Below are 10,293 nucleotides of genomic sequence, written 5' to 3'. Positions count from 1 at the left end.
GGAGAGAAGAGATGCCTGTTAGAAATAGCTAACAGAAGGGGCAAGATGGTTGGCCACCTGATACGGCACGACAGATCCTTTTTAAACATCCTTTTAAACAATATTGCCCAATATTGAGGGCAAAAAACGCAGAGGAAGGCCCAGGCTCACATATCTCAACCAAATAAAAGATAGAGTTTCTGTCGGAGTTTGCACGACGGATCCGAAATGTATGGGAAGATCCGCGGATTCGGATCCAGATCCGGATAATTTTATACATTTCGGATCCGGATTGCAAACCCTAGGCTCGTGTCGTACGGGGTAGCAGGGGGAGTTAAAACTTAAAAGGCTGGCCCAGCAAAGAGAAGAGTGGCGATTACTCCACCGACAAGAGCATAGCTCTGACATATTGATGATGATGAAATGATTATGCACTACATCTGTAAGTGGTCTGTGTCCGTTATAAAGGATCAATTCCCCGCATTTTCCTATAGAATTAACGATAAATTGCGCCCTAATGCCCATTGCCATTACAAAGCAATTAATCAAATCGAGAGAAATGAAAGTCCCAAAAATAAGGCAAAGCTGATAAACATCGTTAGGCGGCTAAGTATCCGGGGGCTATGTACCTATTGTACCTATTGTATCAAACAAATGGTTATTATTACGAATATTACGATTCCAGAGGAAAATAATGATTCATTTAATCTTTATTGCATAAAACAGCGACGAAATAAACACGATGCTCTTAGTACATTTTTGACTGGAAACAATGGGCCACATGACTGACATTTTCTGTCACGTACAGGTGTCACGTTAGGGGTTGGGCACAAAAGGTTTCCTTATACCCCCCTCCCCCAACGTGATCTACCGTGATTTTTTCGTGATCCCCCCTCCCCCTATCGAACCTCGCGTGATTTGTGCACAAGCCCTTAGTGCATAATTGTTTTCCATCGTATTTTCTCGGAAACGTTCGTACCTATTTTGTCATGCTACTTCAGTCAACCTCAGTAGTTTTTGTACCGGGACTTTTGGACTGAGACACGTTCGCACGTTTCCGTGAAAATATTACGATGGAAAATAATTATGCACTACAGCTGTATCAGTACGAGCCACCCCACACTAGTGTCTCCCGAGCGTCAGCGTCCAGTCAACTCTAGGCCGCTGCTCGACGCAACGTTGGCGCTACTGCGCAGCGACGCCATTTTCCATAGCGCCGACTAGACGACGACGCTCAAAAGACGCCAGTGTGGCCAGGGGGGTGTCACTACGCAGTTTAGGTACATTTGGCCGGCGCAGCTCCCGGGCAGGGCAGGCGTATGGCAGTGGGCGCCGCTCGGCTCGCACGATAGTCGTGTCACGTGGGTCCTCGCGCAAGGAAGATTCACGGTACGTGCGCAGTTATAAGTTTCAATTTTGTTGCAGGCGGCGAGTATAGGTATAATTTTATACCTAAATCTGACTTTTGTGCTATTAGTTATTCTGTGGTCTCTAACAGTTTATCCCTCCTTCTTAATACCCCACACGCAGCCTTGAATATTACCCTGCTAATACACAATTCCCGTTAAAAACAAGTTGTGATTGTGTGCATAATTGTTTTCCATCATAGGTACAGTCGCCATCAGATATATCGGAGCGGCCAAGGTGCTCACAAATATCGGAACACGCCTCTATTGTCAGGGCGTTAGAGCGCGTGTTCAGATAATGTGAACACCTTGGCCGCTCCGATATATCTGATGGCGACTGTACACATTTTCTGAGGCAGGGTATCATGTGCAAAAACAAATTAAATCAATATATTTTAAACAACCTGGTTTGCACAGATGGTAATGATACCTAGAATAAATTAAAACAATTTATTCTGCCCACCTGACAATACAAGGACATAATGAAAGCCAAGATACACCTATGAATTATTTATTTGGTTTTTATCCGAAATGATAGATTATTCATTTTACAATATTTACATTCTACTTCATCTGCATTGATAAATAAATAAATATAAATAAATATTAGAGGACATGCACCTTACCTTCGGAGTGGTCATTAACAGGCGTTCCCCTCTGTCGAAAATAGGCAGCCAATGGTCAACGACATGTCAATCACAAGTATGGACTGACGTTTATCTGACATGGTTATGTTTACGTTACGTATACATTTGATGTGCCCCTCCCCCGCAAAAAACGGCAGAATATTTTGTACCGAAAATTATAGACATGGCTTCTCCGTTGGTTATGTCCTCTAAGCATCTTACACAAGTCAACCTAGCCCCAAACTAAGCAAAGCTTAAAATAAAAATTATCCTATGTCCTTCCTCGGCCTCAAACTATCTCCATACCGAATTTCGTCAAAATCAGTTTAGCGGCAGTGTTGGCCGAAACGTTAATGCAATTGAATATTCTTGACCATTAACCAGTACAAATTGAACCGTAAACGGTAACGGACGGTTACAGTTGACGGTTCAATTTGTACTGGTTAAAGGCCTGTGCACACCGGCTGCGTGTGCGTGACGTGCACGTGCGCGTGCGGCGTTGTAGTATACAGATCCTTATGCATAGGCCTTAATGGTCAGTTGCAATTAACGTTCGGCAAACACTGTTTAGCGGTAATAGACAGACAGAGTTCCTTTCGTATTTATAATAATGTTGTTAGTAGGGATTATGTTTTGCCATTGGCTTACATTTATGACTCCTATAATAAACTTCAGATCCCTAACCTGAGTTTAATAATTACAAACCTTTTTTTGATATTATAGTTTTGGAATTTTTTTAAGTATCCCAATGTTGTTTAACAGCTCTTCTTAAAATTCAGACTTTAGAAACAAATTAACTCTAATTTAATTTATTGAAATTTGACTGCAATTTTTTCTTGCATAGTTGGCTAGAGGTGAAATCATGTTACAAAAGATAATAAGTACCAATTCTTAAATAATCTTGACTGTCTGTCACAGGGAGACTATTGTATTCATTCATAAATATTCATTAATAGCATGTTAATTTTATGCTAGTATCTTTAGCGCTATGCCCCAGGGGCCCTCTTTAGATATAGATTTTTAGTTTTTTAGATATTGTTTTCAGTTCTATATTAAATGGTTATTTTCAATTTCAGTTCAAAGAAAAATAAACTAACTTATTTATAAAATTAGTTATTAGTTTTAGTTTTGTAGGTAGTGTTAATTTTTGCATGTTAATTTAATTGTTTTACTATGGCATATTTAAAATCTATTGCGGGCTGTACACACTCTTCGTGAGACCCCAAGACAGGCCGAGAATGAGTATGTAAGTACATGCTGCTCCTTTCTTGCCTCGCTGTTACTTATCTCATCTTACTGTTCCTTGTCTCGTCTAGCTGTTCCTTGTCTTGTCTCACTGTTCCTTGTCTCGTCTAGCTGTTCCTTGTCTTGTCTCACTGTCTCGTCTCGTGCTTCTGCGATCGGATCAGAGTGATGCTCTCGTCGAGAGGCACTCGACAAGGTGCGCTCGATGAGTGTGTACAGCTAAGATATGATTTTTATAGTTGTCAGGCACAAAAATGTCTTACATTTTGCACTTGTAGATGTCTTCTCTGTGTTCAATTCAAAATTGAATTTACTTTTAGATACATTAAAAATAAGGTAAGTTTCAAGTTGTATCAAGATACCTAATATTGGAAGCTTGCTGGAATATATTTGGTGAAAACTGAATAAATCATACCAATAAAATATGCCAAGCATTTATTTATTTCACGAAACCTACATTCGTGTTTCTCAAACAATGATTTATTTAAAACAATACAATGACATAAAAGGAGAAAAGGTACTTCTTACAACGCTAAATTTGAAGGTAAAAATATTTGTTGTGTTTGCCGACGCCAGTACACACATTAATAAACAATTAAATTGTATAAATATGGTTACGAAACTTGTTTTCCAGTCGGATGTCTACTGTACTACGTTGCCGTAATTTAGCTCGCACTATAGAAAGTTGATCACTTATGTACATTTCATAAATGGGTCATTGGATTATACATGAGTACGAAGGCAGTATTAACAATTACCTTCATGGATATTGATATATTCCGAGTAAAATGTGTTAATAAAGCAGTAGTTTTCTATAATATCGATCGGTTTTCTTAACGAATAGCATAATACGTACCAATAACCTCGCCGGATCGAAATCTCCACAATAATTTACAAAAGTCTCAGTCCTGATGTTGCACTCAAAAACAATAACACATTGCACTTATTAAAACTGCGAATTTAATTGTTGTTTTTTCACAAACTCCAAAAACGCGATAGGAAACGAAACAAAACTCTAGCGAACAACGACGGCGCCACTGAGCTATTTGTATGCTAGTGACATTTGTTTTTTTGTTGCCTGAGTTAAAATTTATTTACAAAAAGGTTACAATAACCAAATTCTCACAGGTTTGACATTTGTTTTAGTTAAACAATAAAACCGGGCAAGTGCGAGTCGGACTCGCGCACGAAGGGTTCCGTACCATAATGCAAAATAACGCCAAAAAAAAACGGTCACCCATCCAAGTATTGACCCCGCCCGACGTTGCTTAACTTCGGTCAAAAATCACGTTTGTTGTATGGGAGCCCCACTTAAATCTTTATTTTGTTCTGTTTTTAGTATTTGTTGTTATAGCGGCAACAGAAATACATCATCTGTGAAAATTTCAGCTGTCTACCTATCACAGATCACGAGATACAGCCTGGTGACAGACGGACGGACGGACGGACGGACGGACAGCGGAGTCTTAGTAATAGGGTCCCGTTTGGGTACGGAACTCTAAAACCTGTTCCAATCTATTATCTAAATATCGACGCCGGAAAGCAAACACGTAGTAACCCACACAAGGTCAAAAAAATTTTATTGCATTTTTGGAATCTCCAATTTTTTCTGCGTAGATAGGTCGAATCCACGTGCCAATACGATAAAAAATGGGTAAAATAGGAACACAACATTTTCTCGTTTTTCTTGAAATGTACTCAGCAAACACGCAGTAAATAGCAAAAAAAAACTCAAAAATTTAAATCATTGTATTTACAGCATTTTGAATTCCATATGATTTATACTTTTGTCATTTACAACCTCCGTTGGTCTGACGCAAGTGTAGGTAACTTACGTGTTTGCCGCCTATGAATGTGAATGTCTTGCAGTTATTCTATTTGGTGGGAAATAATGTTTAGTCGAGTAGTGGTTTAACACAAATTCACACACTATTAAAATATGAGAGACATGTCTTTTACTACGTTTACAAGGATCAAGTAAAACTACCACATAATAATTACTTCACTGTTGTAGGGCGTAAGGTTTAAACTTCTGCGCCTTATTTCGTTTTAACGCGGCTATCTCGGCCATTACTTGAACGTTTGCGCCGTCGCTCAGTGCGGGACGGGGGGTGAAAGTGAGTCGACGTGTTTGTAATCAAGTAAAATATTACAGGGATTTTGGATTAAAGTGATTATTTTTATTTAAGAAAGGAAGTTTTTTTTTTCAATTGTAAGCATGTAAAATTGCAATATTTACGGTGTGTGTATCGATTTTATGGTACTTAAATAAAATTTGGTCTTATGGTATCTGATGAAAATTTGTTTTGTCTAAAGTGGACTTTTATTTTATAAGAGGATGTAGAAACTACTTTTTTTTAATCAAACGTCGTTGTTATACTTTAGTTAGATTTTGATCTCCCATTACGTTATGTCTTTTCCAAAGTGGACTTCTTATTTTTTAGTTGGTTTTACAATAACATTATAAGATTTAATTAGGTTCTTGAAAATTAAACAAAAGTTATGTATTTTGTGTGGTCTTAAGAATGCTTATATTGATTTTAATAGTTCAAATCATCATAATAGATATGTTATTTTCGTTTATGAATCCCGAAAACATCTTCACATTTTATAAGTATGCATTTGAAATGTCGTGCAATTTACTATGCTATAATATGCCAGTAAAGTCATTTTTAAGGGTGTGGTAAAATTTTTGGCAATACATTTAATGCATTCTAAATTGCATTCAAAAAGAAAAAAAATACTGTTACAGCATTTTGTTCACCTAAAATTTCTAAACCACAACGTTTAAGACTTTATTACGGATATCTTTTGTCATATTCAGGTGGATTACTGCGTTTTTGCTGTCCATACATATTTTAAGGAAATGCTAACACATACATTTGGTACTGGTGTTTACTACGAGTTTGCGCACTGTGTAACTTGCGGTTAAATTTATTTAAATGAATTTGAAGTCCAGAAAATTTTGAATGTTGCATCCAACTTTGAGTTAGTTATGTTCATAAACAACGTAGTTATGATTTTTTTTTCAAAACTCGAAAAGTTTTTCGTCTCTGGTGAACAATTTGGTTTTTGTGGGTTACTACGTGTTTGCTTTCCGGCGTCGATTATGAGAATAGACTAGAGCATAAAAACTATCGCTTTCGATAGTTTCGATGCGTATTTAATTTACAATAAGCAAAAGAAATTTTCATAACAATCTTCATTTTACGATAATCTGCCATTTTCGGCAACTCTCGGTTGGTTTCGTTTCGGTAGTTCAAGTAACCTAAATTATGTTTGTTATGTTGGTAAGCAGTTATTTTGGTGTTTTTTTACTCGAAGTAAAATAAAAAGTGCTGTCAATGGACCTTAGTCTATACCTACCCATACGATTGACTTAATTATGGCGGAGTATATTATTATACCATGATTATGTCATATTAGTATTAACATATTACTAATTATTTGCATTTTGTTGTTTTAAATTTCTTTTCGAGTTATATTATTCAGATTGACTTTTACGGCTTCGGCAACCATTGCCATTCGTCCGGGGAACGGGCTGCCGAGAAGGGCCAAAAATTAGTGTCCGACCGAAACATATTTTTTTGCCGAAACCGAAACCGAATGTTCGGCTTTGGCTCTAGTTTCGGCCGAAACCGAAACCGAAACCGAAACTTTTGTAGACTTGTTAAAATCGTTGAAAAAATGTCATAAAACCGCTTTTACACACATATTATGGGGCTGTCAACACCCAATGTCCTTGAAATTGATGTTACTTAAGCAGTTTTTTAAGAAAATTACTAGAGTTAGACCAAGATAATTCTGCAATGATTTTGATAACACATGCAGTGCAAGTGTTACTTTAAACGTCAAAACTTGTATGAAATTATGACGTATAAATAACATTTGCACTAGTAACACTGCGTATGCTATCAAAATCATTGCAGAATTTTCTTGGTCTAGCTAACATGTAGATACAGGGTCAACCAAAAACGCGAGCGCAGCGAGCGCGAAATTTTTTGTTAACAATATCGCAAGGCCAGGTACCGATCTACACCCGGGCCTAAAAGTCCGAAGTGCCCCAGTGAGGCGAACTTTCATGCGAAGTCAAAGCCGTGCTTCAAGCTTCAGGATAAGTAGTTAGGCGCAGACTCCAACCAATGTCCATTGTATTAAAAAGCGAGACCGCAGGCTGAGCATGGCGCAGCGAGGCCAAAGGCTATGCTGAAGTAGAGTAGAGGACATGTGGAACACAAACCAATGGTAAATTGAGGTAAACAGTGAGGCTAAGGTCGAGCATTCGTATGAAAAACTGTACTGGGGACCGTTTTAAGGGTTTTTTTTTCGTTTTAATCAATAGTCAGCTGTTCAGCTTCGCAAAATATTAACTATTGATAAAATCAATTTTGCGGCCCTAGTTGAGCATAGCCTTTAGCCTCGCTTAAAATTTGCCATTAGTGGTAGATAGAAAAATGACTGAATAAGAGCGAAAAAGACATCGTTCGATTCGGGCCGAGCTGATACTCGGCCAACGGCTACGTGCGACAGTGCTATCTCATTCACTCCGATACAATTAGACAGTGTGCGCTTTATAGGTATTGACAGCCTCTTAAAACTGCGTCGACCGTCCAGTGGCGCTCTCATTAGTGGAATTGTGTTTTATAATAAACCAATTAATTTCTGTACCTATAGATGAATCAGTATATGTAGATTATTGTAGATATGTATTAATATTGTTGTCCTACTTATTCCCCAACTTTTGGTCCTTGTCCGAGGTACCATTTCGTAAGTTTCGGCCCGGCCGAAGGGTTCGGCCGTTTTTTGGCCGAAACCGAAACTACAGCCGAAACATGATTTTTTGGCCGAAACTGGCCGAAACCGAAACCGAACCTTCGGTCGGACACTACCAAAAATACAAAGTTGATAGCAGGTTAATATGGGCTTGACCATCAGTTCAAGGGATGACTTTAGAGATATAATCAATTCGGGAACTGTTTTAGTAGTAGTAGTAGTAGTAGTAGTAAAATACTTTATTGTACAAAAAGAAACATAAAACATGAAAGAACACACATCATTAGTACAAAGGCGAACTTATCCCTTTCAGGGATCTCTTCCAGTTAACCCTTGAGCAGTTGAGGGAAAATTGGAGAACGCGATTGCGGATTGTTTTCTCGCGTAATACGACTCGACCAGGTAAGATTTTTCTTCTTGCTGAACAGTCACCGTCAGATATCGTCAGGGTCGGGGGGGTTCCTACAACAAAATGGGAGACGCCCGATTGGACGTCCTAGGTACGGCTGAAACGACGTAGTTGCTCAATACTTGCTCAACCTCGGCCATGGCGACTGGCGAGAGCTATCGTAAGACCGAGAAACATGGCGTGATCTGGTGTCGGAGGCAAGGACTCTTTTTGGGTCGCTGCGTCACCGTAGTGAGTAATGTAAAAAATATCCAGAAAGGAAAATGGGGACACCTACATTAGTATGAAAAGGCGATTTATGGGCGGTGGTCGTCCACATTCGTCTTAAGGCGGAAATTAATCTTATGAACGTTTTTGCTGACTGGACTGGGCTTATAAAAATAAATAATATTATTGAAACAAGTTTTAAATAAATACCTACGTAGATGAAAAAATACAATCTTGCCTTTTATCAAATCACATCATTTATTGTGAAATTTGCGAATTAAGTTATCCAAATAACGGTTACAAATAAGAAGTCCCTATCACAGTTATGAACCTTGGCAGGGTTGAATACATAATAATGTCGGTATTTAACTAAACTTAAGACAAACTCTTTATTTCATTTACGCGAGCGGAGCCGCGGGCCCGTCTAGTAAAACATAAAACCCGCAAGCGCTTCGGAACAACCGCATACTCGTACATTGCAAAAATTCTATGTATAGTTTGTAAAAGGACTGTCTCATTTCAATCATAGACAGAGATAATTCTACTATCTTTGTCTTACACTAGTAGGTACTAGCACCCAGAGTATCCGGGGGGTGTTATACTCTGGCACAGAGACCTTGGCAGTAGAAAAGGCGGCTAAAAATTGTTGGCGCAAAGTCCTTTTTCTACATGGTAAGGGTAATGAGCAAATTGGCGCTTGCGTCCGCACTTCCTGATTTGATCATATAATTTAAACAGATTGGCGAAAAATTGTTCTCGTCTGGACTGGCCTTTACTTATTGAATACGGAATGAATTTCACGTCGGTTTCACGAAATATCAGGACATCGTTAAAAATATTTGAAATGTAAAAACATACATTTACAAAGTACTCAACTAGAAATGTCGATTGTGGAAGTATAGATGGTCAAGCAAATCTTGTCAGTAGAAAAAGGCGGGAAATTCAAATTTTCTATGAGACGATATCCCTTCGCGCCTATATTTTTCAAATTTGCCGCCTTTTTCTACTGACAAGATCTGCTTGACCAACTATAGATTTATTTTTATTGTCCTGATATTACGTGGAACGAAAAACTGCTGTTAGGATGCACTAGGGTAGGCACCCGTAGACCGGTCCCCTTGTACAAGGCCCGGCAACAGTGTAGATATAATAACCGCTACAATCATAGGTTATAAAAAAAACACTGTCTTTCCTGTAAGTATAAATCTTTTTAATAATATTACAAAAATACAATGCTCTTAGTCTTAGTAGATCAGTACTATAGCCTACTGGGGTAATAATATCTAAAGTACATGCAGTCAGCAGCAGAAGTTGCTAAGTGGGTCAGGTTTTTAAAAGATCTTGGCGCGACTTTATTGTTATGAGAATAAGAGCGTGTCAAGGTAATTTCGAATACCTCGCCCGCATAGCAACTTCTGCTGCTGACTACGCCATACATTTTCTATGCAAGAAACGAATGAGCGTTCCATACTATTTCTTATGGCCAGTACATCATAATTAAAAAAACAGACTAGATAGCAGATAGATAGGCTTTATAATATAACATTACTAATATAACTTTACGCAAAATCCATATGTGTATGTACTGTGGCTTTCCTGGGTAATATCCGGAGCTGGTGCCCAACCCAAGGATATTTAGGCCTGAAGG

This window comes from Cydia splendana, chromosome 4 (assembly GCF_910591565.1).
Source record: "Cydia splendana chromosome 4, ilCydSple1.2, whole genome shotgun sequence".
Classification (NCBI taxonomy): domain Eukaryota; kingdom Metazoa; phylum Arthropoda; class Insecta; order Lepidoptera; family Tortricidae; genus Cydia; species Cydia splendana.
This window is presented reverse-complemented; position numbering follows the sequence as displayed.